At 53.8% G+C, this 26610-nt stretch overlaps 1 pseudogene; it reads right to left on the bottom strand.

Annotated features, from left to right (window-relative positions):
- The window catches only part of LOC122462025, a 27418-nt pseudogene extending 808 nt beyond the window's left edge, over window positions 1-26610 (bottom strand).

Here is a 26610-nt window from a genome sequence, read left to right as displayed (position 1 = left end):
AGCTTAAATGGTAACATTGCACTTTGTACTCAGTATTTTCTGGAACAGTTTAATAGTTTTTCCTCTGTCTCTTCCTGTTGGGTGAGGAAGCCCCATGAGGTAATTGTGTTGTGGAAATACACAGAACTACCAGAAAAGCTCAACCAGCTGTCATTGGGTATCCAAAGCCATATGCTAAGGCACACTGAATACAGACTGCAAGTCCACTAATAATGAATAGGGGGACCCGAGAGATGCAAATAATGGCAATGTCGGAAGGTGCTCTAACTCACTGGATAGCCTGTCTGATTCATTTTCAACAGTGCCGTTGAGCCTCCCTTTGAAGTCATCCCTTTTGGACTCTGAACTTAGGGATGCCAGCAAGCAAGGGTCATAGATCACAATGATCCCTTCTGGCCTTAGAACCTTGTCCGACCTCCTGTAGAACCCAGAACTTCCCCCGAAACATTCCTTTGGGACTGCAGCTTTAAAAAAATAAATAAAAAAATCCAACAAAGATGCATGTGTGGAAGTGCAGCCCACAGGCTTCAGTTCAGCGGAGTCATTTGTCCATCTCCCATTCTTTTGAGTTTTGAGGCTGTTGCACAAAAAAAATATTTTTTTAAAATCCTCCGATTTGCCTGTCCTGGGACACTGCCCCACAGGCACGTCTAAAGCTGGGCTGTTGGAGGACTTTCCAGGGAGCCAGACCATCTGGTGAATGCTGTCTTGACTCAGTGATGCTGCCACGCGTGTTGGTGCGGCCAGACCAGGAGCACTGCAGCATGTGCAGCTTCCTTCGCCAGCTGTTGGTGACAGGCCAGCAAAAGGCTGTGACTTCAGGGTAGCTCTTCTGTGTCTCCAGGCACTTTCTTGCTTGTCTCTGTAAGAGCTGCCACATCTTACTGAAGGTTGAAAATCTGAGGAAGCATTTGCCTCTCTGGTGCCTAAAGCTGTAACGCTTTCAAAGGTTCTAAAGAATCTCTTGTTCCTTCCCAGGCAAAACCAGAATTCTGTATCTAGGTCAAGCAAAACCGCTGCTAGAAAACCACCGCATTTGCCTTTGCACTCTGTGATGTCCCTGGCATGCTGGATTAGTGACATGGTACTGGAGGCAGTTAATCCTGGCATTGTCTGGTAATCAGAGTGGTTTCACTAAGGGGTGCTTTAAAACTTCTCACCCTCAGCTGTAAGCGGCCCCGTCTTTGACACACATGGAGACTTTTCCCAGTTGGGTGGTAGAGAATCTGTTGGAAGTACATGTTCACAAGGCAGCTGAAGCACCTCTCTCCTCAGCTGCTTTCTGGAAGGTGTCCCAAATGAAACCTAATCTCTTTGGATTCCCCTAGGAAGTGGCTGTGTAGTAGAAGCAATTTAGTGGTCTTCCAGGAGTATTTTTATAAAACATCACCTCCATGACTGCAACCCCACCCTAGTATCTTCACATCCAACCAGCAGAACTTGCATGGAGGAGAGAGTTGGCTTTGTATTGCCCAAGCATTATTCAAAGTCTGCCTTGTGTGCATTTACCCCATTTTAGACCTGGATGGTGCAGATACCATATTCTCATTCTAGATTAATTCATCAACGCTGCTGCTGTATGACTGATGTGCAGCGTGTAGTCTGTTTAGGGTGACCAGATGTCCCGATTTTATAGGGACAGTCCCGATATTCAGGGCTTTGTTTTATATAGGCTCCTATTACCCCTCCACACCTTGTTCTGCTTTTTCACACTTGCTATCTGGTCACCCTAAGTCTGCTAAAGAGCAGATTCGATACGAGCTGTGGCTTCTCTTCTCTTCCCTGAGCTCTCCTACTGAGAGGTGAACAAGAGATGCTTGTTCTTGCTTTGAGTCCAATAGCTTGGGGGCATTGTTCAAGGATCCTCCTATATAAAGATGCTACTGTTAATCTGACTACTTTACATCCTTACAAGGCCCCCATCAGTGCAGTATTTGAGTGCCTGTTTCTGCCTAGGTTGCATAACCTCACTGCCTGTTTACACAACACGGACATCTGTCGCAGTCTTTAATGTCGAGAAGGTAAGAGTTTGATTTCAAGTTTTGGACGAGGACAGAATGGAGACTTGATTACATGCCAGGCGTCTGCTCGTGGTGAGGCTGAACATGATGATGATGTTGTCTTGGATTTGCAGCGTGAGCCTCTGCTGCAGATTGCCCAGCTCTACTGTCCCAGAAAGGAAGCCCATCCTGGGCTCATGTCATTCCGATCCCCCCACCCCCGCTCTTGATAGGGCTACCTGCCAGAGGTGAATTCTCACTGAGCGATACCCTCCTTGCAGCCTGCATGTAGCTCAGAAGTTCTGGGGAAGATTTGTTGACGGGCCAGAGAAGCTGCTTGGCAGGCCACTAGCCTTTTCTCCTGAGCCTTGGTTCCCAGAGGGGATACACGGCAGCCCTCTGTGCCCTTGGCCACTAATCTCTTGTTTTTCTGTCAGGCTCCACCCGGAGAGAACGGATTGTAGAGGGCAAACTCAAGAGAGGTTCTGGACTCCTGGGACCTGAATCTTAATGTTTCTCCACCCTAGGCAGGTTGGGGAAATACCCTTGTCTCCAGGGTTCCCTATTTAGTCCCCTAATAAGTCACTGGTGATCAGTGTGTGTCCCCAGTAGTACAATTCAGGAGCTGGAGCTTCCAATCTCTTCCCCTCTGTGGAGGAGGAGAAGATGGAAAAGTCCTAGACATACAAAAAGGGCACCCTCGAGGTGAGTGAGTCTGTTTGTTCTGTATGGTGCAAATGGGGCTCAAAGGCCTTGCTTGGTTGGCAGGTGTATGAGTGAGGCCTGCAGCGCCAAATAAAAGGCTCCTAACCTAGAGATCAGAGCTCGGGTAGATCTTGGTGAGAAAGAGACACCTCCCTGCTGGAACTCGGCAAGGCAGTAACCTGGGCATCCTCCTGCTTTCTCACAGGTCTCTGCAAGTGCTCTCTTGCCTATATGGGGACATTCACTGGCAGCCTGCCCATTACTCCTGGGGTGGCTCCCCCTGCTGGACTGTTGTAGCATTGCATCCTGACCCAAGTTTGGTCTGAGCATCTTCAGTGAGTATGCCGTTTTACACCCCACCTTTCATAGGCTTCCCTCATCCACACAGCAGCGTGGTCCAGCCCACATGATCAGCCTGCCTGTGTGAGCAGAGCATCTAAGTAGCTAGACCTGCAGGAAAAACTATGCCGGAATTTCTCTCCGCCTGAATCTTTGTTTGCAAAGAAGGAAATGGATAACAAAACGTGAGTTTGCAACACGCACTTGTCTTTAAAAAGCAGCCAACTGCATAGGTTGTAAATAGGGAGGGTGTCAGGAAATGTAACAAGCTGAGTTTTGTGGTGAGAGGTGTCTACTGTGGGCGTGGATCTTTGCAAGTCTATCTGGGGAGTGAACATGAGATCTTGGGTATCATCCCTATGCAGTCATTAGCATGCAGCTACCCTCAGACTTAGCAGCTACCCTCACTTAGGAAAGGCAGTTATGCCCTTGTGTTCTTGTGTGTTGCTTTATAAAGCTGACCTGTAATGAGGGCACAACAGAATATATAAGCCTGATTCTGCACAAAGATTTCCTTTCCCTTCACTAGGCTGGAGTATGCAGCAGCAATTGCTGTGAGGATAGACCCTGCAGCGAGGCCCTGAGAACCCAACAGCCACCCCGCAGCTGCTGGTCGTGGCGGCCTGGACACTGGGGATGCTAGTTACTGCAAACAATATTACAAACTTGTGTTCAGGGTTTGATACTCTCATGCTTTAATTCACACGCAGATGGGGACTTGTCCAAGGTAGGACTTCTGAATTTTAGAAAGAAAAAATGGAAGGTTCTAGATGCAAGAGCAGAACGAAGTCCAGTTTGAAGAACTGGGGGAGATTACTTTTTGTAAAGTATCAGCTTGGTCCAGGACCGCCTCTGCTTTAATCTCAAGCCCCAGTGGCACCTCTATTACGAGAAGAAAACTGGTCTGGGACAGATCTCTCTCCAACAGCCTCTGTGGTAACGGCAGGAGATGTGCACACACACAAATATTAGCTTCTCAGCAATGTCCTTGTCGTCTTTAATTGCTCTCTTGAATCCACCCATTCTTTCACAGGCTTCTGATGCCTTAAAGTGTTTCTTAGTGTTTGTCTATATACCTTCAGTTATTTGCTCTTCACAAGCCATCTTAGCACTTCTACTTTCCCGCTTACATGCTACCCGCTGTAATTCAGGCTCCTCTTTACTCTCCGCCCTGCCTCCTTTAAAGTATTTGTTTTGCTCAAGTAACCTCTTGGCTCTTGCTGTTATTAGTGGTCTTGCTGGTTAGGTGCTCGCTTCACTACAAAGCTAATGTAAAGAGCTCAAACTCCCCCTCCCTAAGCAAGAGCTGGCCCCCTGCAGTTTGTCCTAGGCAGTGCCCGCAGGGGGTGGGGTGGGGAGAGTGGCTTGTTAAAGGGAGCTGGGGAGTTTTCTGACAGCCAGGGCCGCATGCTGGGAGAACCCAGGACCTGCAGCCTGAGTCAAGGAAATTCTGGCTGCAGCAGCCTTATTCCTCCTTTGCTCTGTGGATTGGGGCTGTGAGAAGCGATGCTGGATCTGCTTGCGGCCTGTAGTTCAGCCTGTGGCTCTATGCCAACCCCTGCCCACCCTTCTTGCGCTGACTGCAGCCTATGTAGGCATTGAAGCACCAGGCCTAGGACAGCCTGCTCAGCACCTGGCCGGCTTCTGCCTAGGGAGCAGCTGACAGGGTCAGCCTCTGACTGAACTAATGCCTGTGATGGGGCGGGGGGTTGGACTGCACACTCCAGCCCTGGGATGTATTTCCTCAGCACCTTGCTCTGTTTCCTCTGTTCTGGTGCAGGCTTTTGGGGCATGATCATCTGTTGAAGGCAGGGAGGCTCAGAGCTAGATTTCGTATCCCCATAAGCTTAGCTGGGGCTGTGTGGAGGTTTGGGGTGGTGGTCAGCTGCTCTGTGCGTGCAGGGGGCTGGCAGCAATCCTTGGGAGACATGGTTCATGGTGGGTCTGCAACGCGACTTCCTGGCGTATGCCAGGCTGGGTTCTGCAGAGTTAGCACCAAATGAGGCTCAGAGCAGCCCCCTGCCTTGCGCTGGGCTGGGGCTGCTCAGAGTCCCTGCCGGCGGCACCACAGCTGGCGAGGGAGTAGGGGGTTCTCTGCTTGCCACTGCCCCCTGCCTGCCAGGAACGACCCACCTCTGACTCCCAGACCCTGCTGACCAGCCATGGCTCCTGCCTGGGCCAGGATGAGAACACCCCAAAGGGCAGGGAGTTTCAAACTAGGGCCTGGGAGAGGATACCCCAGAGCCAGCCCTGAGGGCTTTCTCCCTGCTCCTACACTCTGCATGTCACTCCATCTGGGTTCTGGCTCCCACCCATTGTGCAATGTGGCTGCTGCCCCCTGCCCCTAGAACCCCTCCTCATCCCGTTCCCCCCCCCCCCCAGCAATATGCCTCAGCTGTGACTTACAGTAGGGCGGGCGTTCCAAGCCTTCTCTTCTCTGTCTTCAGTTGTCCACCATGTATCCTAGGGGAGGCAGGCGGGCCTGGTTATTTAACAGAATGCGGGGCACTATCCACCGCTTGTATTTCTGTCCTTCAAGGTGCCCCCCTGTCCCCAATCCATCCATGCAGAGGAGAGGAAGGAGCTGGGTGGAGAGTCAATCCCCAAGATTATTGGGATCATTTTGCCTTTGGCCTTGTGCCCCACAAAGGCCAGGAGAGGTGTTGTGCCCAAGGCTGGGAGCTGGCGTGAAGCACACACCTGCTGCAGGTGCTGGGCTCGCCCGGGCCCAGGACAGAGGAGACCCTCTGGCCGCAGAGCCCTCCTGCATCTGGCTCCAAGGAGCCTTAGCTACCCCTTTGTCCCAGGGAGGTGGGAAGGTGGCGGGGGGTGACATTACACTCTATATGATTTTATAAAAATATGCTAATGAGTGTGAATATAATGTAACTGGAATATGTTTCATGCTAAAGGTCTCTTGTAAGGTATCATTACAAAGCTTATAATCTACTGAGTGAGGTCATCCTATTTGCATAAATGTATCACTCTTGTATCTGAAACTAGAAATATGAAATATAACTCTGAGGTCCTATTGTAGTTATGCAAAGTGTGGGCCATTAATGATGGTTTGGAATCTTAATTGCTCCCATTAACCAGGACAATTGACTGTAGATGGCTCTGTTTTACTTGTAAGTCTTCCTGTATACCTGTGCGCTGGCAAGTGGGTAATGAAGTCTTACGGTGACATGTGATCATGTCACCTGAACTGGAATCCATCTTTAACATGGTGCTTTTCCATTGAGAGGGAGGGGTGGGAACCCAGAGGGACAAAGGATTCCCGCCTTATGCAAAAGATATATAGGTGGGTGGAACAAAACAAATGGGGCAGCCATCATGAGAAATCCCCTAGCTACACCTGAGCTGGAACTAGGGCTGTACTGGGGAAAGGATTGTGCCCAGACTAGGAAGGCAGCCAGTCTGTGAAAGAAACTTACTGAAACATCTCTGAGGGTGAGATTTTATCTGTATTCAGTTTTATTACTGTACTAGGCTTAGGCTTGCGTGTTTTATTTTATTTTGCCTGGTAATTCACTTTGTTCTGTCTGTTACTACTTGGAGCCACTTAAATCCTACTTTCTGTATTTAATAAAATCACTTTTTACTTATTAATTAACCCAGAGTATGTATTAATACCTGGGGGAGGGGGGCAAACAGCTGTGCATCTCTCTCTCAGTGTTATAGAGGGCGAATAATTTATGAGTTTATACAGGGTAAAATGGATTTATTTGGGGTTTGGACCCCATTGGGAGTTGGGCATCTGAGTGTTAAAGACAGGAACACTTCTTAAGCTGCTTTCAGTTAAGTCTGCAGCTTTGGGGCACGTGGTTCAGACCCTGGGTGTTTGGCTCAGCAAGACAGGGTGCTGGAGGCCCAAGCTGGCAGGGAAAGCTGGGGCAGAAGTAGTCTTGGCACATCAGCTGGCAGCCCAAAGGGGGTTTCTGTGATCCAACCCGTCACAGGGGGGAAATTGGGTGGGTTTATGTGTGGGCAGATGAGGCCAGCCCCTCCCCCCTGCTGGCAGTGTGCATGTGGCACTGGGCCCCGGACTCGTGGGGCAGGGAGAGATAATAGGAAGTAGGGCTGGGGCCATTCCCTGTGGGTCCCTGTCAGGCCGTTAACAGCACTGCCCAGTGACCAACGTACGTGACCTCCCCTCAATCCCAGGCACTACTGGGGGCTGCTATTCGGGGGGGGAGGGGGGGATTGCTGCAGGATGCTAGTCATTACCAGACAGGAGCTAACACACAAGTGAGGGCAGGGCAGCAGCAATGGAGAGCCAGCCGGCCTCAGCGACCTTCCCTTCCCTGAGGCCCTGCTTGGGTCAGGTCACTTGCTAGGGGCCATAGATAGACCTGGGCCTGGCCACTAAACAAGGCAGGCTGTAAAATGGAGCCAAAGCCACCGAGAGTCTGGCTGGGCAGGGAGGCTGGAAGTGTCTGTGGGGAATGGAGGAGGAGAAGGAAACCCCACAGATCTGCCCTACAGCTACGCTCTGAGGGCTGGCAGAGCTCTGCGTGGGGTGAGGGAGGGCTGGACTAGTGGGGGGGTCCCTGTCCTGGGTGCCACAGGTCAGCACTGAGGAGAGCTGGGGCTTGGAGGGTGGAGTTTGCACCACCCTTGCCATGTTGTTATAATGCCCCCAGCCACCCCTGCCCCTATGAGCCCTCAGCTGCACTCACCTGGGTCACCTGGGGGTTCCCATCCTGTAGGTGAATGAGCAGCGTCCCCATGCTCTTCTCCACCTCAGCCCTAAAGAGGGACGACTTCTTGGAAACAAATTTGCTGAGGTGGCCAAAGAGCTCCATGGAGGCCTGCCTCAGGCCGCTGTTCTCCTGCAGACAGGGGGTGCAGGGTGGTTAGTGGGGGACAGGCTCAGGCCCTCACATGCTTTGGGAATCAGCCTGGCAGCTGCAGAGCCCGGAGAGGTTTCAGCTAGTTCAAACAACAGGACAATTCTCTGCAAACTCCCCTCCTTCCTGCTGGGCCACAGTGCTGCCAAATAATTGTGGGCCCAGGGCCCAAGAATGACTCTATCCCTGTCTCCCCTGGCAGAGGAGCTGAGCTTCCCCACAAGTCCAGGAACATGCCTGCATCGGACACTGAGCCCCCTCTGCATGAGGGCAGGTTCTGAGCATCTCCCCCTGTGGGGTGCCCTATAGTGCCATGGGGCCTGCCCTGCTTGGTACTTACATCCTCAAAGAATGTTCTTGCCTGCAGGGCCAGCAGGACGGCGACGTGCCCCTTCAGAGGCACCTTGGGTTTCCGCAGCATCCAGCAGAGCCCTTCCATGGTGTCCAGAGCGGCGCGGGGTCGCAGCATTTGCACATGGCACAGACAAAGCTCCCCAGGATCTGGTCTCATTTCTTCCTGTCCTGTAGAGAAGGGGCTGGAAGCTGCTCGGTCAGCAACGCTCTGTCAGCCTGAGTGTAACCACAGTCCGGGCAAGTGAGCCTACAGCCCAGTCTGCTCCACAAGAGCCAGGGGCTGGGGAGAAGGGGAACCAGGAGCTTCCTACCCAGCCCTCTCTGCCTAGTACCCTGCCATTCCAGACCCACCTTGTCCGGGAACTAGGTTACTGCGTTCCTGAGGCCGTGCAGCGCTCTGCCTTGAATATGGATGTTGCTGTCCTTTGTCCACTGCAGCATGACCCTCACAACCTGCTTCTGCATCGCCTTGGGCTCAGTCTCCATCAGCAAGGGACTGCCGAGGAACTAAAGGGACCAAATGGAGCTATCAGAGAGGGCTGGGCGAGGTCAGTGGGTCCTAGCCCGGCCGGAGCAAGGGGAAGGGAGTATGATCAGGGGTCAGGAGGTGACTTAAATCCGTACCGACTGCTGTTCATGAGAGGCTGGCTTCAGCTGAGCTTAACAGAAGCGACACGAGCAGAGCAGAGCACTCCCTCTGGTTCCAGTGGGGCGCTCCCAAACCCCACGGGAGTCCCCAGCAGAGGGATTAATTTACAAGCAATACACCAGCAGGACCATCTCTCATTGGCTGACCAGCTTGGCCTCCTGTTCCATTAGCTTTTGGGCCTGGTTAACCCTCCCCCAAGTCCTCCAAGCTCACCTCTGCAAACAGGGCGGTGCAGGCCATGAGTTCACCCTCCTGGCTGGCCTGGAGGTTGGGAAGGAGGAGCCGCGGGATGCTCTTCAGGGCCTGCTTAGTGTGGATCACCATGGCCCTGGAAGAGAACAAGAGCTCCTGTTGACGTGTGCATGACAACGCTGCACATGCCAGAATCCGGCCCGGTCCTGGCCACCCCCTCTCATCTCTGCCCCACTAGGCTCCAGAGCGAGAATGTGACTCCTCCAGTCTCTGTCCTCACCTGCTAAGGAGAGCGAACCCCTAGGGCTGGGCCTCCTCCAGCAGCTGCCAGCCTCGCTCCTGGTCCATTAGCTCCACAGCTGGCTGACTGCCCCTGAGGTGCAGCACCCGTGCCAGGGCGTGCACAGCCATGCTGGGAAGAGAAGGAGGCCGGAGATGGTGACGCAGGGATGCTTGCTCTCTGGGCAGGGTGCGGGGGGGGGGCAGGACTCCCTTGCTGCAGCACTGAAGGGATCAGGGTGAGACTAGAAGCTGCCCCACTTCTGCCTTTGGTTCCCCTGCCGCCAACTGTGGAGGCTGGAGGGGCAGGGGGGAGCGTCTGCACATGTGACCTTCGCTCTCCTCCAAAGATGTGAAAATTGCCCCCTCCGCCCCCAGCCAGGAAACTGACCCTGGGGAGAAAAGTACATGCAGTGCCCCCCTGAACACCCTGTTGCCCTGAGCCCTGCCCCCATGAGCTGCCCACTCTGAGGAGCTCTCTGGTTCCCTGAGTATCCAGGGGAAGCTCTGCCCACTCCTAAGCATGAGAAGCCTGGCTGATCTGAACCCTCGGTCTCCCGAAGGTGTCAGGGGTCCCTGGACAACAAAGGATCCAAGCAGGAAGCTTCCCCCTCCTCGGGGTTAGCACAGACACTGCATGGGTGCTGGCATCCATCAGGCCCACACGTTACCTGTGGGGACTGGCGTCACTGGGCAGGTCCTGCTGGGCTCCTGAGAGGTGCCGGGCCGGGGAGCAGGTGATGGTGAGGAAGTAAGAGGCGAACAGGTCGTCCTCGAGTCCCTCCAGCGTGTCCACTTGCCCCAGGGCCCTGACCAGCTCCCACAGGCCACGTGTGGTCTGGAAGGGAACAAGATACAGTCAGAGGGCAGTGGCCGTGTGCAGAATGCAGCTGGAAAAGAGGGCTGAATGCCAACGTTGGGAACTTACCGCCAGGGGCAGCCAGGCTGGCTGGGGGCAGCTCCTGTCCTGGGTCTGTTTAGCGTTAGCCTGGCCCTTCTCCGGGCTGTCATACAGCAGGATGTGCAGTACCGCCCTGGCCAGCATAGGGTCTGCACACAGGAATCTCCAGATGGCCTTGGCCTGGCTGTGACAGACAGAGGGATGGCAGGTAAGGAATTAACACAGAGGACGGGACCCGTTGGTACACACCGGGGATGATGCCCTCCGAGGGGTGATGGGCCAGAAGCAGCAGGTTGAGCCTGCTGCTGGCTGACCTCAAGGTCTTTCAGGCACTGGCCAGTCCTAAGGGGTCCATACCCTCCTGCCTGGGCACTGCCAGGGGGCACTGTGTCACAGCAAAGGATGGCAGAGGTGGCCAGACTCACTTCTCCCAGCTGGGGGGGGCCCCTCCCTCCCTTGCCGCCTTCTCCTGATGGGAACCAGAGGGGCTGGGGTTAGAGCCCCCACGGGGGAAAGCAGTGACTCCAGGCTCAGCGGTGGGGGCTGGTGTGAGGAGGTGCCCACCCCTGGTGGGGGGTAGGGCTAGGTGCTGGGCTGGATCTCCTGAGCTGGGGGAGGGGCACAGAGTGGGGGCTGCAGGCAAGGATAGCAGGAACTCCTTCCCCATGGGGCAGGGGGTGGGGGGTTCAGGAGGAACAAGGCTCCAGTTCTGGCCATGCCATGGCTCTGGGGTGGGGGGTTTGGAGAAGGCTAGAAAATGGGCGCTGTGCTTGTCGGCTCTGGGCAGGATGCAGGGGAGGTGCTGCTGGCCCGGGGGACCTTGGCAGGCTGGTGAATCGGAGAAGACCAGCCTCTAGGGTAGGATGAGGCGTCTAAAAGCATTCGATGGGGAAGATACCAGGCTGGGATTCCGGGGGGAGAGAGGGCATTTCCCAGCTGGGGGAGGGGGTGCCCCTGCGGGAACATGCTCAGTGTAGGGGCGTCTGTGGGGGCGATGCAGTTAGGCTGGCCCCTCTCCTGCCTCAGCCTGGAGGGATGCCCTGCCGGGAGCGGGGGACCATGCTGACAGAGGGGGTGAACCTGCTCACATGGGGTCTCTCCTGCTCTGTGTTGTGATGGGGGGGCCCTGGAGGACTGTTCTGGCCTTCAGCCAGCCAAGCCATTGCACAGCTGAACCGGGAGGGGGTGGACTGGCTGGCACAGAACGAAGTGGGGGAGGGTGACAGCTGTGTTAGGAATAGCTCAACTGGGGGAGCCCTGAGCTGGGGGGTCACAGAGCACACAGAGCCCTCCAAGGGACAGGGAGGCTAATGGTGACAGCATGCCGGGGCAGGGCTGTTCCCTGGGGGCCTGTGTGCAAGGGGAGGGTCTGTGCTGCGTGTAACCATGGTGCTGTGGAGTGACCCCTTTAAGGGGGGGCTTGGAGGCTGGAGCGGGGTGTTCTATCCTTCCCCCGGGGCCAGCGCTCGCCGCTCGTAAGGCCAGGGCGTCTGCAGGAGGATGCTGACCGCGGCCTTGGTGTGCTGTCTGACCAGTAGGTGTAGGATGTCTCGTCCCTTCACTCAGCCGCCCCCCCTTGGGGTGGGCACAGTGTGTATGAAAGAGCCGCGTGCAGATCCTGCACCTGCGGAGGCAAAGCAGAGGCTGAGACCCTATCCCCGCTGTGGGTGTCTGGCAGGCAAGGGCCAGAAACAAGTCAGCGGTCACATGGCCCGGCAGAGGCCATGGATAAACTCTCCTAGTGAGTGACTGAGCCGAGGCGGGTTTGGTACCTTGAAACCCCCACCCCTGATCCAGCCCTGTAGCACTAAGGGTCCCAATTCTGCTGCCTGGTGACACCCCCCACCCCCCTCCGGATATGCTGGCTGTACCTCCCCTTGTGTACCTCCCCCTGTACCTCCCCTTGTGACAGCACACCTGGGCTGAGTGGGACCTAAGCATCTGGGAATCATTTCAATCCGTGTCCACTGACTCTTTGCCCAGTGGGCACGGGGGACCCCACTGTGGGCTCTGTTCCCCCAGCTGGGGGATGAGTCTGGAGACAGGGCACTTTTCCTAGGGAGTGAGCTGGGCAAGCCAGACTCCTGGGATCAATGCCTGCAAATGATTACAGGGCCGTGCCCAGCGGCCACCCTGCAGACAGGGGATGGGTCCCATTGATCAATGATGGTGAGAAGGGACATCTCCCCTCCACATCCTCCCTCGTGCCCCAGAAATTCTGGGCATGGGGCAAGATGGAGCTGCCCAAGATGTCCAATGCCCAGCCATTACTTGGCCCTGTAGCTCTGATTCTTTCTCTCTCTCAACACCGCCTCCATGACGCCTGCCCATTGGTCAGCACGCTCCCCCTTCTCCAGCAGGCTGACCAGCAGGGTGAAGCTGAAGGGCATGAGGTCACGCGACGGCAGGTGCTTCGCAATGAGCTGCAGCGAAAGGCACAGGCCGAGTGTGAGCAGTGAGCCCTGGCCCAGGGAGGTGGATTTGCTCCTCAGGGAATGGAGATAGAGGCACTGGCAGCCTACGCCCAGGGCTATGTGAGTGGGCATTGGAGCCCATACCCAGGAATTTCCATCTGCCGGCTCCTCATGGAAGGAAGGAGACAATAACGCCCCCTTTCCCATGTGTGTGTCTGTCTCTCCAGCCACAGTCTCTTTTACTCCCATAGGAACATGGGCAGGGCTCTCTCTGCAGCTGGCATCCTTCTGCGTCTTGCTCAGCACAGTCGCCGTGCCCCTGTCTGGGTGTACATGATGGCTGCCCAAGAAACCAGCAGCGCTCAGGCAGTGCTCTCGGGGCCGGATTCTTCCCTCTCCCCGTCAAGCCAGGTCAGAGGTGCCAAAAAGCCAGACTCCAGACGCAGCTGGGAACGCCCAGCTATGGTGAGCTCTCAGCTGGCTCCTGGGCCAGCTGCCCACCTATCACCCTGATGTAGAAGGAGTGTTGGGGGTAGGGGTGGGATCAGGGGAGGTCATAGATGGTCCCAGGCACCTGGTGAAGGGCAGATGCCAGGCCAGCCTGGTAGGTACCAACTCACTTCTGCTCTGTGTCCCTCTGGTCAGAGCTGGGATGAAGGCGCCACGTTCTCTCTGCAGCCCTGCTCGCTAGGTCACGGCCGGGGCTGGCAGGTGAAGACTGTTTGCTTCCGCTCCATCTTACCTTTGCAAGGCGTGAAGAGCCAGTAGAGAGCCTGAGATGCCCAGTGTCTGGTGGCCTCCTGAGCATCGAAGGCCTGGCTTGTCAGCAGCCTGGCCATGTAGCCCTGCTCTGCCATGGGTCTCAGGTCCTAATGAGCCACTGAACAGAAAATCAAGGCATGGACTGGGGCTGAGCCCAGCACTGTCTGTATCATCCCTCCCCCTCTCTCTGTGAGTGCTGCGGGGGGCAGCAGGGTCCGTGCTGCTCACCTTGGTGATGGCTTGGAAGCAATAGAACATGAGGAACCGGGCGCTGGCTCTCACAGCTCGGCTGCGCTCCTGGGCCCGGGGAGAGCAGATCCACGGCTACAAGTGCTGGGGAGCAGAGAGAAAGCCGTGTGAGCGGCAGCAATGCCGGGGCGACCTCCCCGCCATGTCCTTTGGGCAACCCCCAGAACCTGCTTCCTGCCCCAGCAGGGAGAGGAGATGGCGCATTTAACCCCTTCTCCTCCGCTGCCGGACACTGGAACTCGGCGCTCCTCTCCTGTCTGGGGGGCGCTGGGACGGGTCCGAGAATCTTGGACTCAGCGCTTTGAGGACTCTCCCCATTGATCCTGTGGGGTCTCGGGGCTGTTTCCTTCAGGAGCACAGGGGTGCCAGCCCAAATTTAGGAGGCCAAAGTGACACCCCCTGGAGCAGGACTAGGATTGTCTTGCTGGATCCCAGGGTCGGGTGTATGCCCCGTTGGGACTGGCTAGTTCATAGCAGCTGGGAGGCCTGCTCAGCCCCCTCGGGATCAACTGGAGCCTTCCCTCTTGTGGTCCGGGTAGAACCTGACCAGCCGGCCCATCCCCACATGGCCAGCGTAAATGGGCCCCTCTTCCCCATCATACCAGAAACAGACGCAGCAGCATGGTGGGGGTCAGGTGCAGTTCCAGGAACGGCTGCAGCATGAGATCCAGGGCCTCCCAGGGCAGTTGTTGGAGACACTGGAGCAGAGAGAAGCGGGGAAGTAAATAGCAAGGAAGGTGGGGTGCACAAGGCAGGGGGACGAGTGGATCCCCTGTCTGGAGCCAGGTGCTGTTGGTATTCGGGGTCCCTTTCCCCAGGTGATACTGATCCCCCTGCACATAGACATGGGTCTCACCTGGACCACGGGCTGCCCTTTCCCAAAGAATCCTTCCTCCCACCTGGGTCCAGCTACTCAGCAGGGGGGTGGCTGAGTTTCCCAGCCAAGGAGGCAGGTGGGAGCTGCAGCTTTGTCCATGCCTCACTAACCTCTACCCGGATAGCGGAGCTTTCTGCCACCTTCAGCACCAGAGCCTGTCTGCTGGGCTAGGGGCCTGAATCACTCAGTGCCCCTTTTGTGCCCGGCTACACCATTGACTGCAGTGTGTGGGGAAACAAGCCCTAAATCTTTATCTTCTGATCCCTGAGTGCAGCACAAGGCTAGAGGTACCAAACAGGGTACAGTCATCTCTGGGACAATAGCATCGAGTGATGCACAGTTACATTCTAACAAGGCCCAGATGGGAGTCCTTCCATTAGCTTCCATGGGCCTTGAATCAGAGCAGAAGCTAATCAAGATTGGAGGGGGGGAACAGAGAGTGGTGCTGCTCCCGTGTCTCCTGTCCCTCCTGGGGCAAAGGGCCAGCCTTTTGAGCTGAGTTTATGCAAAGACATGGCTTTGTGCTGCTGTGCACACCCTGGGTAGGTGCTGCGTGGGCGGTCAGGGGAGGGCTTTGATTTACGTGTGGGCTCAGGCAAAAGGGCTTCTGGATAGGAGACAGGATTTTGCAGCCTATGCTCTCTGGGATGAGATCCATGGGGCCTGAGTGGACCACATGCCTATAGGTGAGGAGCAGGAGGCTTCTCAACTGCTCAATGGAAGCTGGCTCCTGAGAATTGCAAAGGAGAGAGTGAGGAGAAGGGATGGCTTCCAGCTGCTCCTAACTCACGAATGGGGCCAGGGGAGGATTTTTCACCCAGCCGGGTTAGCAACCAAAGGCTACTCTGCTGAGCTGAATTGCCTGGACTCCAAGGCCCTTCCCAGCTTCCCAGGGTTGGGTGATTGAGGTGACCCAGCAGCCAAAGGGGACACACTAGCAGTTGCTTTAATTCAGCCTAGCTCCAGAGATGTCACTGGGACTACAGTGGATTGCACCAGCTGAGAATCTGGCCCAGAGAGTTACTAGGAAGGTTTGGAGAGTTGCGGGGAAATGTCAGACACGCCGGCCCTGGTGAGTCTGCCAGGAGGGTCTGTGAAATAGTTCAGGGGAAGACCAAGGGTCTGTTTTGCTGAGAAATGTGTCAGCTGGAGCTGATGGCATGGCAGTGTCTTTTGGGCCCTCTCTGAGCCTTGTTTATGGGGCTGCGTGGAGCATGTCTGAGCTGCCCAGGAGATACCCTGGAGAGCTTATACAACAGGACCCACCTTTCCCTCAGGATCCACCCCATTGTGCTGCGATTTCAGCTCCATGGAGGAGTAAGGAAAGGGCTCTCTCCACGGAGCCTGAGCCACTGCTTGGAAATTCAGCTCCTCACCAAACAGGCTTCTGGGAAGCAGTGTCCTCCCTGGCAGGTCCCTTTATCTGCAAAGGTTTGTGGAGGGATGGATGAAAGAGCAGAGATGCTAGGGGGGACCGTACCTGCAGAGAGCTACCGGCAGAAGTGTGGAGCTGCACCCTGTGCTCCAGGATGTCGAAAATCTCACCTAGGTGTTGCCTGGCACGCAGCCCAAGCCCTCAGGCCAATCCCTGAAAGACAGAAAGACGGAGGTTGGGAATGTGAGCAACAAGCCAAGGGGCCAGGATGGGCTCTCAAGGTCATTGCCAAGGGCATGTGTATAAGGAAGGTCTTTTCAATCCCCTGGACTGTGTCCAAGGCAGAACATACACACGTAGCATCAGGGGATTGACAAGGAACAAGTGATCTCTTGTCAGTGGAGGAGCAAAGGCCTCACCTCTCTTTCCTCTTCTTCTCGGAAATTGACCATCTCCACCATAAGCCATAGCTGGGGCTTGACGCTCTCTGCTGGAGACAACATCAGCCCGGTGAACCAGCACTTGTAGAGACAGCTCTGCGAAAGAGACACCATCATGCTGGCTGCTGGCATGCACAGAGCCCACGGGGTATAGTTGTGTGCTTCACTGGCCCCAAGCTGCCCCTGAGGAGCGACCACTGTTCTGAACTAGGCACTGAGCCCTAATTCCTTCCAGGACACTGACCTTGTCACTGGGCAGCTTATCACTTAGGCCAGCTGGCGCCTGATACTAGTGATGAACCAGCCCAGCCAGATGTGGTCTGAGATTAAGAAGAGAAGGTCTTCCAGGAACTGCCAGGGAAAGAAGAGCCAGTTAAACTCAGACAGGCCAAGAAACTGGTCTTCTCAATAACTCCAGCCAGGAACCCACGACACTTGGGAGGGGAGGGGAAGAGGGAGCATGAACTGTCACCCCCACGTCTCTCTTAATGCTTGTGAATCTTTGTGAGCTGCCCTTGGTGCTTCTCCAATTGTATCTGCTGGGCTCAGCCGCTTCCTCTGTCCCACAATGCAGTGCTGCTGGGGGGCCTCTTAATCCTGCCCCAGTGCGAGGGACAGAGCCCGGATGGCAGCTGGGGGAGCGATCAGAGAGAATGGACTGGGAGGAAAAAACACTGTCTTCTATTTGTCATCATCTTTCATCAATAGATGGAGGGTGCCATCCCCAGTTCCATCTGCTTCCCAAGCCCTATTTGCTGCACATCGCCTGCCCCTCCCACATCTGCAGCTGCTCCTCCTTCCCTATCCCTTGACCCCATGTTCTACCTGTTCACGGACTCCCATCGCTAAGGTCTGTGTGGATTCTTACCGTGCTGTTGAGGATCAGGGTGCACTAATGCACCAAGAAATCAATTAAGGATCTTGATGCAGATTTCTCCAAGAGCCCATGCGCCCCCATTGTCCGTATAAAGTAAGCAAGGGCGTCTCTGACCTGCCAGACCCAGACAGAAACAGAAATAATTTGCACACAGTGTGGAGGCACCTTGTCCCCTCCCAATCCAGGCTGGGATCCTTTCTCAGCGGGGTGTTTGGTGAAATGCTGCTAGGCAGCCCAGCAGTGGGAGTGCAGCGGGAGCCCTGCTGGGATTCTTTCTCCCACCTTCTGCCCTACACTATGGAGCACTGATGGGTCGTGTGTTTCGATGCACAGGGTCCCAGCAGGCTCTGCACTGGCAGGCAGACATTCACCAGCTTTGGCCGCTTTGGCCATGGTTCCAGACTCACCCGTAGGCTTGTGCTCTGCAGGATTGGCCCCAGGGCTATGAACAGCTTCTCTGTATGGTTTGTCATTTCAGAAACTGTAAGAGACACAGACACATGGCTCAGCAGGGCTGGTGTTAAACCAGGGTGTGCAGGGACCTGAGATCTCAGGAACCTTAGAGCAACCTCAATGTCCCTAGCAGCAGATTACCCCCATGGGTAACCAGCTGGATCTGCCCACACTTGCAGTTCCAGCAGTGATTGTCCTCTCTCATTGCTGCAGCATCGGCTGAGGGGGCTGCAGGACTTGGATTATCTACTGCAGAGAGGTACAAATGACCCCAGTGAGGCCCAGTGCTAAGCGCTGCTAATTGCACAAGAGGCCATAACACATCAAAAGGCGAGGCCTCACTGTGGAGTCACTTACTGTTGGATCAGACTATCAGGTCCAGAATGAAGAGACTGGCACAGGTCTCCTCTTCCTCGTCCTTGTTCAGCCTCCTGAAGAGGAACACAAGCAGCTCCACCAGGAACAAGCGAGCTGCAGGAAGAGGAGTGAATCATAATGGGGTGAATCATAAAGGGGAAGGGAATATAGTTCTATGCCTGGGCTCTGGAATTCCACAGGCTGTGATCTCCTTCTCTGGGAAAGGTGAATGGGTTTCTAACCCAGATGGACCGGAGAGTCCAGGGCCTCTCTCCACTCCTCCAGGTGCTCTCTGGGGAGATGACACACCTAAGGGAAGAAAGCAACACCAGCAAAGGCAAACTAGATCAAGCATCTCTCAGGCCAAGCCCTCAGATGGCAGAGTGAAGGGGTGAGGGTGGAGGAGCAGATTTTAATTCCCATCTAAAGAACAGGCCAGCCAGCTGGATCAGTCTATGAGTGACGCCGAGGCTTCAGGGGCCATGGCTCATGTAGAAGCAGAGCATCTCAGGTCAGGAACTGAAGATGTGGAGCATTGGAACAAGGTGCGGGATGCTGATGTTCCCGGTCAAAGGGGTTGGGGTGGGTGGCAGAAAAAGAAATCAAAGGAGAGTTCTCCAGGATCCATCACCCAATGGGAACAGGATGCGGCAGGGACAGTTCTTCCCACAGCCTACCCATGTTAAGCCAGTAGGCCCCGGCATTTTGCCTGAGTGATTCCAGCATCTCTTACCATGGAGTGGAGTGCTGGGAAGAGGGTGCCAATGTCCTTCCTCAGGGCAGCCTCATCCATGTCTGAAGGATTCATGCAGGGTTCATGCACTTGGCAACATTCAGGGCACACCCTGAGTGTTGTGTAGGAGCAGTGCACACACGGCTCCTCTCAAGGGCATGAACCTTGGAAACTCTCCCAGAGGACATGAACCGTGGGAAGCCTCCCAGGACTGGGCTCAAGGCCCGAGAGCAAGGAATGCGGTAGATAGAAATTGGTAAATAAGAATATTAAACAAAGCCAGTGTATTCCTTTTATCTGTTGGAGTATGTAATGCGCAGGAGGAGAAAAAGAATAAAAGAGAGGGTGGAAAGCTGACAAGGCAGACCAGCCTGCTTGCTTGCTTAAAGCCTTGCTCTGTCTTGCATTTGGACCGCAACACATGTCCCTCACGCGAGCAAGGCTCTGTGCAAGAGAAGAGAAGCAGGGCATGGGGATGACGTGTCAGCCAGACAAGCCCCAGTGAGCAGAGTCTCCATCAGCGGCTGGGTTACCACAACCCAGACTTGGAAGAAATAAAGTTATGGCCCTGGTGGAGAGCAGCTTCCAGCTGGTGCTGGACTCTCCCTTCTCTGGGAGGGGCATTTGACCCCTTTGTTTGCACTAGCCTAGTATCACTTATGGTTGGTTCAACAGGATAGTTGTACCTGGCGCCAGCTGGGGTGGTGTGTGCTGAGAGGATGGCAGGGATGGCGGGGCCTGGTTTGAAAGAGCAGGGCCTGCCCTGATTACTTATCACTACTGATGTTATGGCAGTGCCCGGAGGCTCCAGTCAGGATCAGGCCCCGTTGCACTGCGTGCAGCACAACGCAGACAGACAACCTCTGTCCTGAAGGGCTGACAGTCTAGAGTCCCACACAGACAGGTCAGCGATGGGGAGACAGCATCCAAGGGCTCCTCCCTGCCCCCGCACTGGGGTGAGGAAACAACGTGGCAGCTTGGAAGGGAGAGCTTAAGGTCCCTTCATGCTGCCTTACCAGGGGCCAAGGATCTGGCCCATTGTCTCTGCCTGCTCACCTCCTACAATGGTCACTTCCAGAGTGTACCAGGGATGTATACTCCTGCTTTCTGGCCTTGGGCCAGCCACTTCCCCTCCCGGAGCCTTGCTCTCCGCAGGTGTAGGCTGGGCTAACAGCTAACCCTGCCCTGGGCCCAGGGCGAGGTGTGTGCGGGACACTCTGGGGAGAGGGGAAGCTCAGGCTGATGGTTATTATTTCTCTCCCTGGTTCCCTAATGCAGCCCGTTTGGAAAGGGGGTCAGAGCTTCAGAGGGTCAGTGCGTCGTGGGGAAGGCAGTAGTGGATGGGAGTCCTGGCTGGGTTGGTGATGGAGGGAACCTTGTACTATCTGTGCCACGGGCACTTCCCCAGTGTGCTGTGCATTTCCCGCTCTCTCCTCATTCACTCTTGGCCTTTCCTCATCCTCGCTGACTGGGGCTAGCTGTCCCCAGGCTGACAAATAGGCCTTTCGCTTGGTGCCTAAAATGAACAGAAGGAAACTAAGTTTGCTCTTAAGCAAAGTAAGCAGTCATGGGATTAGAGGGAAGGTCCTCTCATGGACTGTAGCTGGTTAAAAGACAGGAAACAAAGGGTAAGAATATAAGGTCAGTTTTCACAATGAGGTAAATAGTGGGGTCCCCCAAAGATGTGTACCAGGGCCTGTGCTGTTCAGGGTAAAATGGTGAGGTGGCAAAATCTGTGGATGATCCAAAATTACTCACCATAGTTAAGTCCCAGGCAGACTGCAAAGAGTTACAGAGGGATCTCACTAAACTGGGTGATGGGGCAACAAAATGGCAGATGAAATTCAGTGCTGATGAGTGCAAAGTAATGCACATTGGAAAACATAATCCCACATACAAAATGATGGGGTCTAAATTAGCTGTTACCAGTCAAGAACAAGATCTTGGCGTCATAGTGGATAGTTCTCTGGAAACATCCACTCAATGTGCAGTGGAAGTCAAAAGAGCAAACAGAATGTTGGAAATCATTAGGCAAGGGATAGATAATAAGACAGATAATATCATATTGCCTCTATATAAATGCATGGTACGCCCACATCTTGAATACCATGTGCAGTTCTGGTCACCTGACCTCAGAAAAGGTAGATTAGAAATGGAAAAGATACAGAGAAGGGCAACAAAAATGATGAGCGGGATGGAGCAGCTTCCATACGAGGAGAGATTAAAAAGGCTGGGACTGTTCAGCTTAGACAAGAGACAACTAAGGGGAGGCACGATAGAGGTCTATAAAATCAGGAATGGTGCGGAGAAAATGACTAGGGAAGTGTTATTTACACCTTGACATAACACATGAACCAGGGGTCAGCCAATGAAAATAGGGAGTGGGTTTAAAACAGACAAAGGGATGCATTTCCTCCCACAATGCACAATCAACCTGTGGAACTCATTGCCAGGGGATGTTGTGAAGGTCAAAAGCATCATTGGGTTAAAAAAGAACTAGGTAAGTTCAAGGAGGATAAGTCCATTAATGGATATTAGCCAAGATGGTCAGGGATGCAACCCCATGCTCTGGATGTCCCTAAACCTCTGATGGCCAGAAGTTGGGACTGGATGACAGGGGATGGATCCCTTGATAATTGCTCCATTCTGTTCATTCCTCTGAAGCACCTGGCATTGGCCACTGTCAGAAGACAGGGTCCTGGGCTAGATGGACCATTGGTCTGACTCAGCATGGCCATTCTTATGTTCTTATGAAGAGCGACTGGGGAGCTGAGCTGGTAGAGGGAGCTGCCTGGTGGGTCAGTTCCCCCTTTACTGGCACCCAGGCTGCCAGGTGGTGATTCCATTGCTGCCCTATGGCAGCCAGGCTGTAGCACAGGGTGGGATGGCGCAGAGGCCGGCCTGGAGGGTGGAGCACAGGGCAGTGGCTTATGTGCATGTGCAGAGCAGGGCACAGAACCTGGGTGGAGTCTCTTCTTGCCCTCTCAGCACTGGGGTTTTGCTGTCACTTTGCTGTCACTTTGCTTTCCCCCGCTTTATTCCTGGCATGCAATACTGGGCATGGGCCCACCTGGATCAGGAGGCTCAGCACTTGGTGCTGCAGTGGCTGCTCTCTCCTGCAGCCAGGGTTTGTGGCTCTGGGTCTTGGTTTTGGGCCTCCTTCTGCTCCTCTGTGTCTGTGGATAGAGGCAGATGGGGGGTTAATTCCCCCCTATCATGGTCACTAATAGAATGCCCTGGGGGTGACAGGGACATACAACCGTGTGGAAACGTCTGCACTGTATGGAACCCCTGGCGAGGGATTTCCACCAATCACAGCCCGCACAGTGTCATGTTACTTAACACTGAGATCAGGCATTTCCTCTTCCAGTCCCTTTACAAACATTACCCACACCTTCCAGACCCCAGTGAAGGTTGTGAGTCTTGTTGGCCCCATTATACAGCTAGGGAAGCTGAGGCACTGAATGATCCTGTGTGCACTGCGATGGAACTTCCTGGTGGGACAGAAATAGAAATGTGGTGATTTGTCACAGCCAAAGGCTGTTGACTCCTACCTGGGGCAGAAGAATCAGTGGGGCCTGGCTGGCTGGAGTCCAGATTTGTCCTGTCCATTCGGAAAGGTGTCCATCCTGTAATTCAGAAGGGCAGTAGTGGGGTGAGGTATCATGTGACTCATTCTATGTAGGGGCAATAGGAATCGGAGGGAAACTGGGGGAAATCTGTAGCATGGGGGACGCTTCTGGGCAGAATTCCTACTCACCAATAGTCTGAGTCAGTCTTTGGCAGAGACAGTCCAAAAGCGCCATATTGACTCCTAAGACAAGAAACAACGTAAACAGATCACAGGAGTTTCTCTTCTACCGCACGGACCTCAGAACATTCACACCTTACTCTTGGGAGGCCAAGCTAGCACTCTGGTGCCCAGTGCTCTGCATTGCCATGTGGAATGAGACCCAAGCTTAATTCTCTGTGCTGGTCTGCGGCTCCCAAGATGGCTGGAATTGCTCCGGGTGGGGGGAGCCTCCATTTCCTAGGGGAAGTTCTCTGCTTGACTAAGGGCTTTGAAATGGATTCCGTTGGGTTCCCCTCAGCCAGAAGGACGTAATTCATGAGCTGGAGAACCCCAAGGAGCCAGAGACATTGCGAGGCTCGGACAGAGGTGGATGCACAGAGCTGCAGCTGCTGAAATGTGGGATCCCCCTTCCTTGGGGATAAAATCTTTGTGGTACCTCTCCTCTTCCTTGGGATTCAGCAAGGCGGCTCTGTCACCTAGAGCATTGGTTCCATGAGGTAACTGAGTTTATGAGGTGTGTTCTGGCTGGAGAAACTCTGACCAAGAAGTGATCTATTCTGGCCCACCTCACTGCACAGCCCCCAAACCAGCAGTGCCTGAGACAGCATCTGATCGTGACTCACAAAGCCTTTTGTAATGTACATATGAAAACCACGGGCAGCTCAGTCATGAAAAATGCATTGGTGTCTGCTTCCAGGAATGGAGTGTGTGTGGCTCAGTAACACCCACAGTTCCAGCCCCAGCCGTGATGGCTTGACACACAGTCAGCCGGTTACACATCACAATGATCGTTTGCACAAGCAGTCACCGCAACTGCTTGGATCATTGCTGCAACCGTGCACACAAGTTCATAAGCCGTTGTGGGCATCCTTCTGAATTTTGAGGCTGATGAGACATTTGCTCTCATAATAACAGCTGTGATGCTCTAATATAGCACTCTGCGTTAATATACCACTCTTCACCCAGAAGGATCACACGGGGCTTATACTCTTTGCACAAGCTAGAACTAAACATTATGTTGATTCTGTAAAAGACATTGTAGATGACCAGCAACTTTGGCCTCGGAAAGGAATTCTGGCTGTGCATCATGCTGCTTTCTGCCTACCTGGACCAGGAGACTCTGTGTCAGGTGGGTTGCCATCTCTGGCTGACACTGCAGTCTCTTGCTCTGCTGTGTCTGTCAACAGAAGAGAAGGGTTAAATTTCTCCATTAAAGGTCTCTCGTTGAACCGCCAGGGGAGTGATCTGAATGATAGTGCTGAGGGGAGGGGAGTTTTCTGTACCCAAAGCAGCAGGTTCCAGTCCTCTTGTGGAACTTCAATGAACCTGATTTCACTGAGTAACAAATACAGTCACACCTGGGTCACCAAAGAACTTCCTCAGTTACAGAGAACATGTGTGTGACCCAGAAAGGAGCGATTCTCTAAACAGAGGCAAAGCCACCCCAGCTTTCCTTCTCACTGTCACAGGTTGGTGCCAACAATCACAGCCCTCCGGACTCCCCCACAGTGTGCAATGGGGTCTCAGCAGTGCAGGGGATGGGGACTAGCTTGCAGCAAACACAGCTTGGAGGATTTAGAAATCTAGCACGTGCAGTGCCTGGGGGAGGGAGAACTGCAGGGAGATGGGGACTCCAAGAGCCCTTCTCATTCAGGCAGTGCAGACCACAAGGCCTCTGGAAAAGTCGAATGCCAGGCACAAGCATAACCTCATTAATGGGAAGGAGGGGGCCGACCCACTGAAGGGAGTTGGCAAAGGGCAGGTATAGCCTATAGGTAGCACCCTACCAAATTTACGGTCCATTCTGGTAAATTTCATGGCCACAGGATTTGAAAATCAATTTCAGGTTTTCAGATGTTTACATCTGAAATTTCACAATGTTGTAGTGGGGGTTCTACCCCAAAAGGGAGTTGTGGAGGAGTTGCAAAAGTGTTGTAGGGGGGTTGTGGGATTGCCACCCTCACTTCTGTGCTGCCTTCCAAACAGTGGGGGTATGTACCCAGAGGGGGGTCTGATCTCCCCCGTGAGGGCGGCTGTGCAGGGGAAGTGTGAGTTCTGTCCCTCCCCAGCCCAGAGGGGACTAGCAGCTGGAGCCAGGGGCATGGTAGGAGCCTGCCCTTCACCGCCTCTCCAACAGCTAGATTTCATGGTGGAGGTCTGATTTCATGGTCCATGACTTTTCATGGCTGTGAATTTGGCCTACCAATGGGATGGTTTAGGTTACAAAATAAGTAGAAATTAGGTTTTTGGCCTAAGTTAGCTTAAGTATAGAAGAGTTTGGAAAACTGAAGTTGTTAGTGTGAGGAAAGCTAGCGATAAGTTGGAGATCCTGTTATGGGAAAGTAAGAGTTAGCAAGGACATGGCCTGGGGTTCTGCTACTGTTAGGTTTTGGTTATAACTGGCTTAAGCAGGGTTTTTAATGAGTGTTTTTGAGAATTGTGATTGTTTTATTAAAATGCTATCTATACTGCTGGTAAGGGAAGATATTGGTGCAGATGTTAATGTAAACCACGTGTAATGTAGAGTCAATAAGGAGGCGATGGAAATATAATTAGTGTAAGGGGCAGTTGCACGTTCAATAGTATGAGAATGGCTCCTACTGGGAGTTGTTTTGTTAATTCGGTGAACTCTCCAATTAACACCCCAAGGGTACCGTTATGTCCCAGGGTTCTAAGGCTGTACTTCACTCTGTTGTCAGTGGGCTGATCCCCCACTGATCCACAATACAGCAGTTATATGCACACTCGGTGTTGACAGTGTAAGTGGTAATTGTGCACCTGTTTGCTTAACTAATCATTTTCTTTTTGAACGAAGTTTGGTTTTTATCATTCACAGTGTTGCCTAAATACATTTTCTGTAACCGACCTAGATGCTTGAACCTGGGTTTTGTTGCAGCCTTATCTGTAACGACTTACTGTGAATTGGAAATATTTCAACATCAAGGTTACAGAAGGTTATGCAGGGAAAGGGGTGAATCTGAGTTGTATATACCCCTGTTTCCTATTTACCTGAAGCAGCAGGCCCAGATAGGGAAGGGCTGCAACACCCAGTGGCTGCTGTATTCTCCTTCCCCTGGTCTGTGGCTGTGGATAAGTGCAAAGGGGGGGCGGGGGGGTCATTTCCTCCTTTCCTGGTCACTGATAGAAACCCCAGGGGGGTGAGGTAGACAATACAGCTGTGTGGGGAACTAATCACACTGCATGGCTTCTCTGGGGAGGGACTGCCACCAGTCACAGCCCAGAACATTTATATTGCACACCCATCTCCAAGGCATTTGACAAACACCTCACCCCACAGGTAGGGAGCTGAGATAACATGGACAGGGACAATAGGGACCAGGGGGAAATTTGGGGAGAATCTGCTCCAAATTCTTCCTAAACCAGCAGGATTCCATTAGAGATTTTAGCCCAAGAGGCCAGGACTTCACGAGCTCTGCTTGTCCCCACTTCTCTAGTTAATAACAGATCTCCCTCAGGAGACGAGGAGAGTGCAGACAAGGCCGGGATGGCAGTGCTGCATTGGGGTCCCATCAGGGAATTCCCTGTTAGTCCAGAAGGGCTAGAAATGTCTGTGGGTTTAAATAAAGCTAAAATGCTCCAAGGAACCTTCGAGAAAACAAACCTCCTACATCAGAAAGAAAAGGAGTACTTGTGGCACCTTAGAGACTAACCAATTTATTTGAGCATAAGCTTTCGTGAGCTACATCCGATGAAGTGAGCTGTAGCTCACAAAAGCTTATGCTCAAATAAATTGGTTAGCCTCTAAGGTGCCACAAGTACTCCTTTTCTTTTTGCGAATACAGACTAACACGGCTGTTACTCTGAAACCTCCTACATCAGGAGACCCTGTCTCCCCAAGCACATGGAGATTCCAAGCACATTCCCAGTAGTCCCCTGCAGGTGGTCTGGAGAAGACAGCAATAGGGGGAGAGCAGGCTCCATTTCTGGGGAGAATTCCTACTCACCTCTAAATCAGACCAGCAGTCGGCAGAGGTGGCCGTAAAGATCCAT

The sequence above is a fragment of the Chelonia mydas genome, chromosome 10, assembly GCF_015237465.2.
Source record: "Chelonia mydas isolate rCheMyd1 chromosome 10, rCheMyd1.pri.v2, whole genome shotgun sequence".
In the NCBI taxonomy this organism is placed as follows: domain Eukaryota; kingdom Metazoa; phylum Chordata; order Testudines; family Cheloniidae; genus Chelonia; species Chelonia mydas.
Note: the sequence above shows the minus strand (reverse complement) of the source record. Positions and strands in the feature narration are given on the sequence as shown.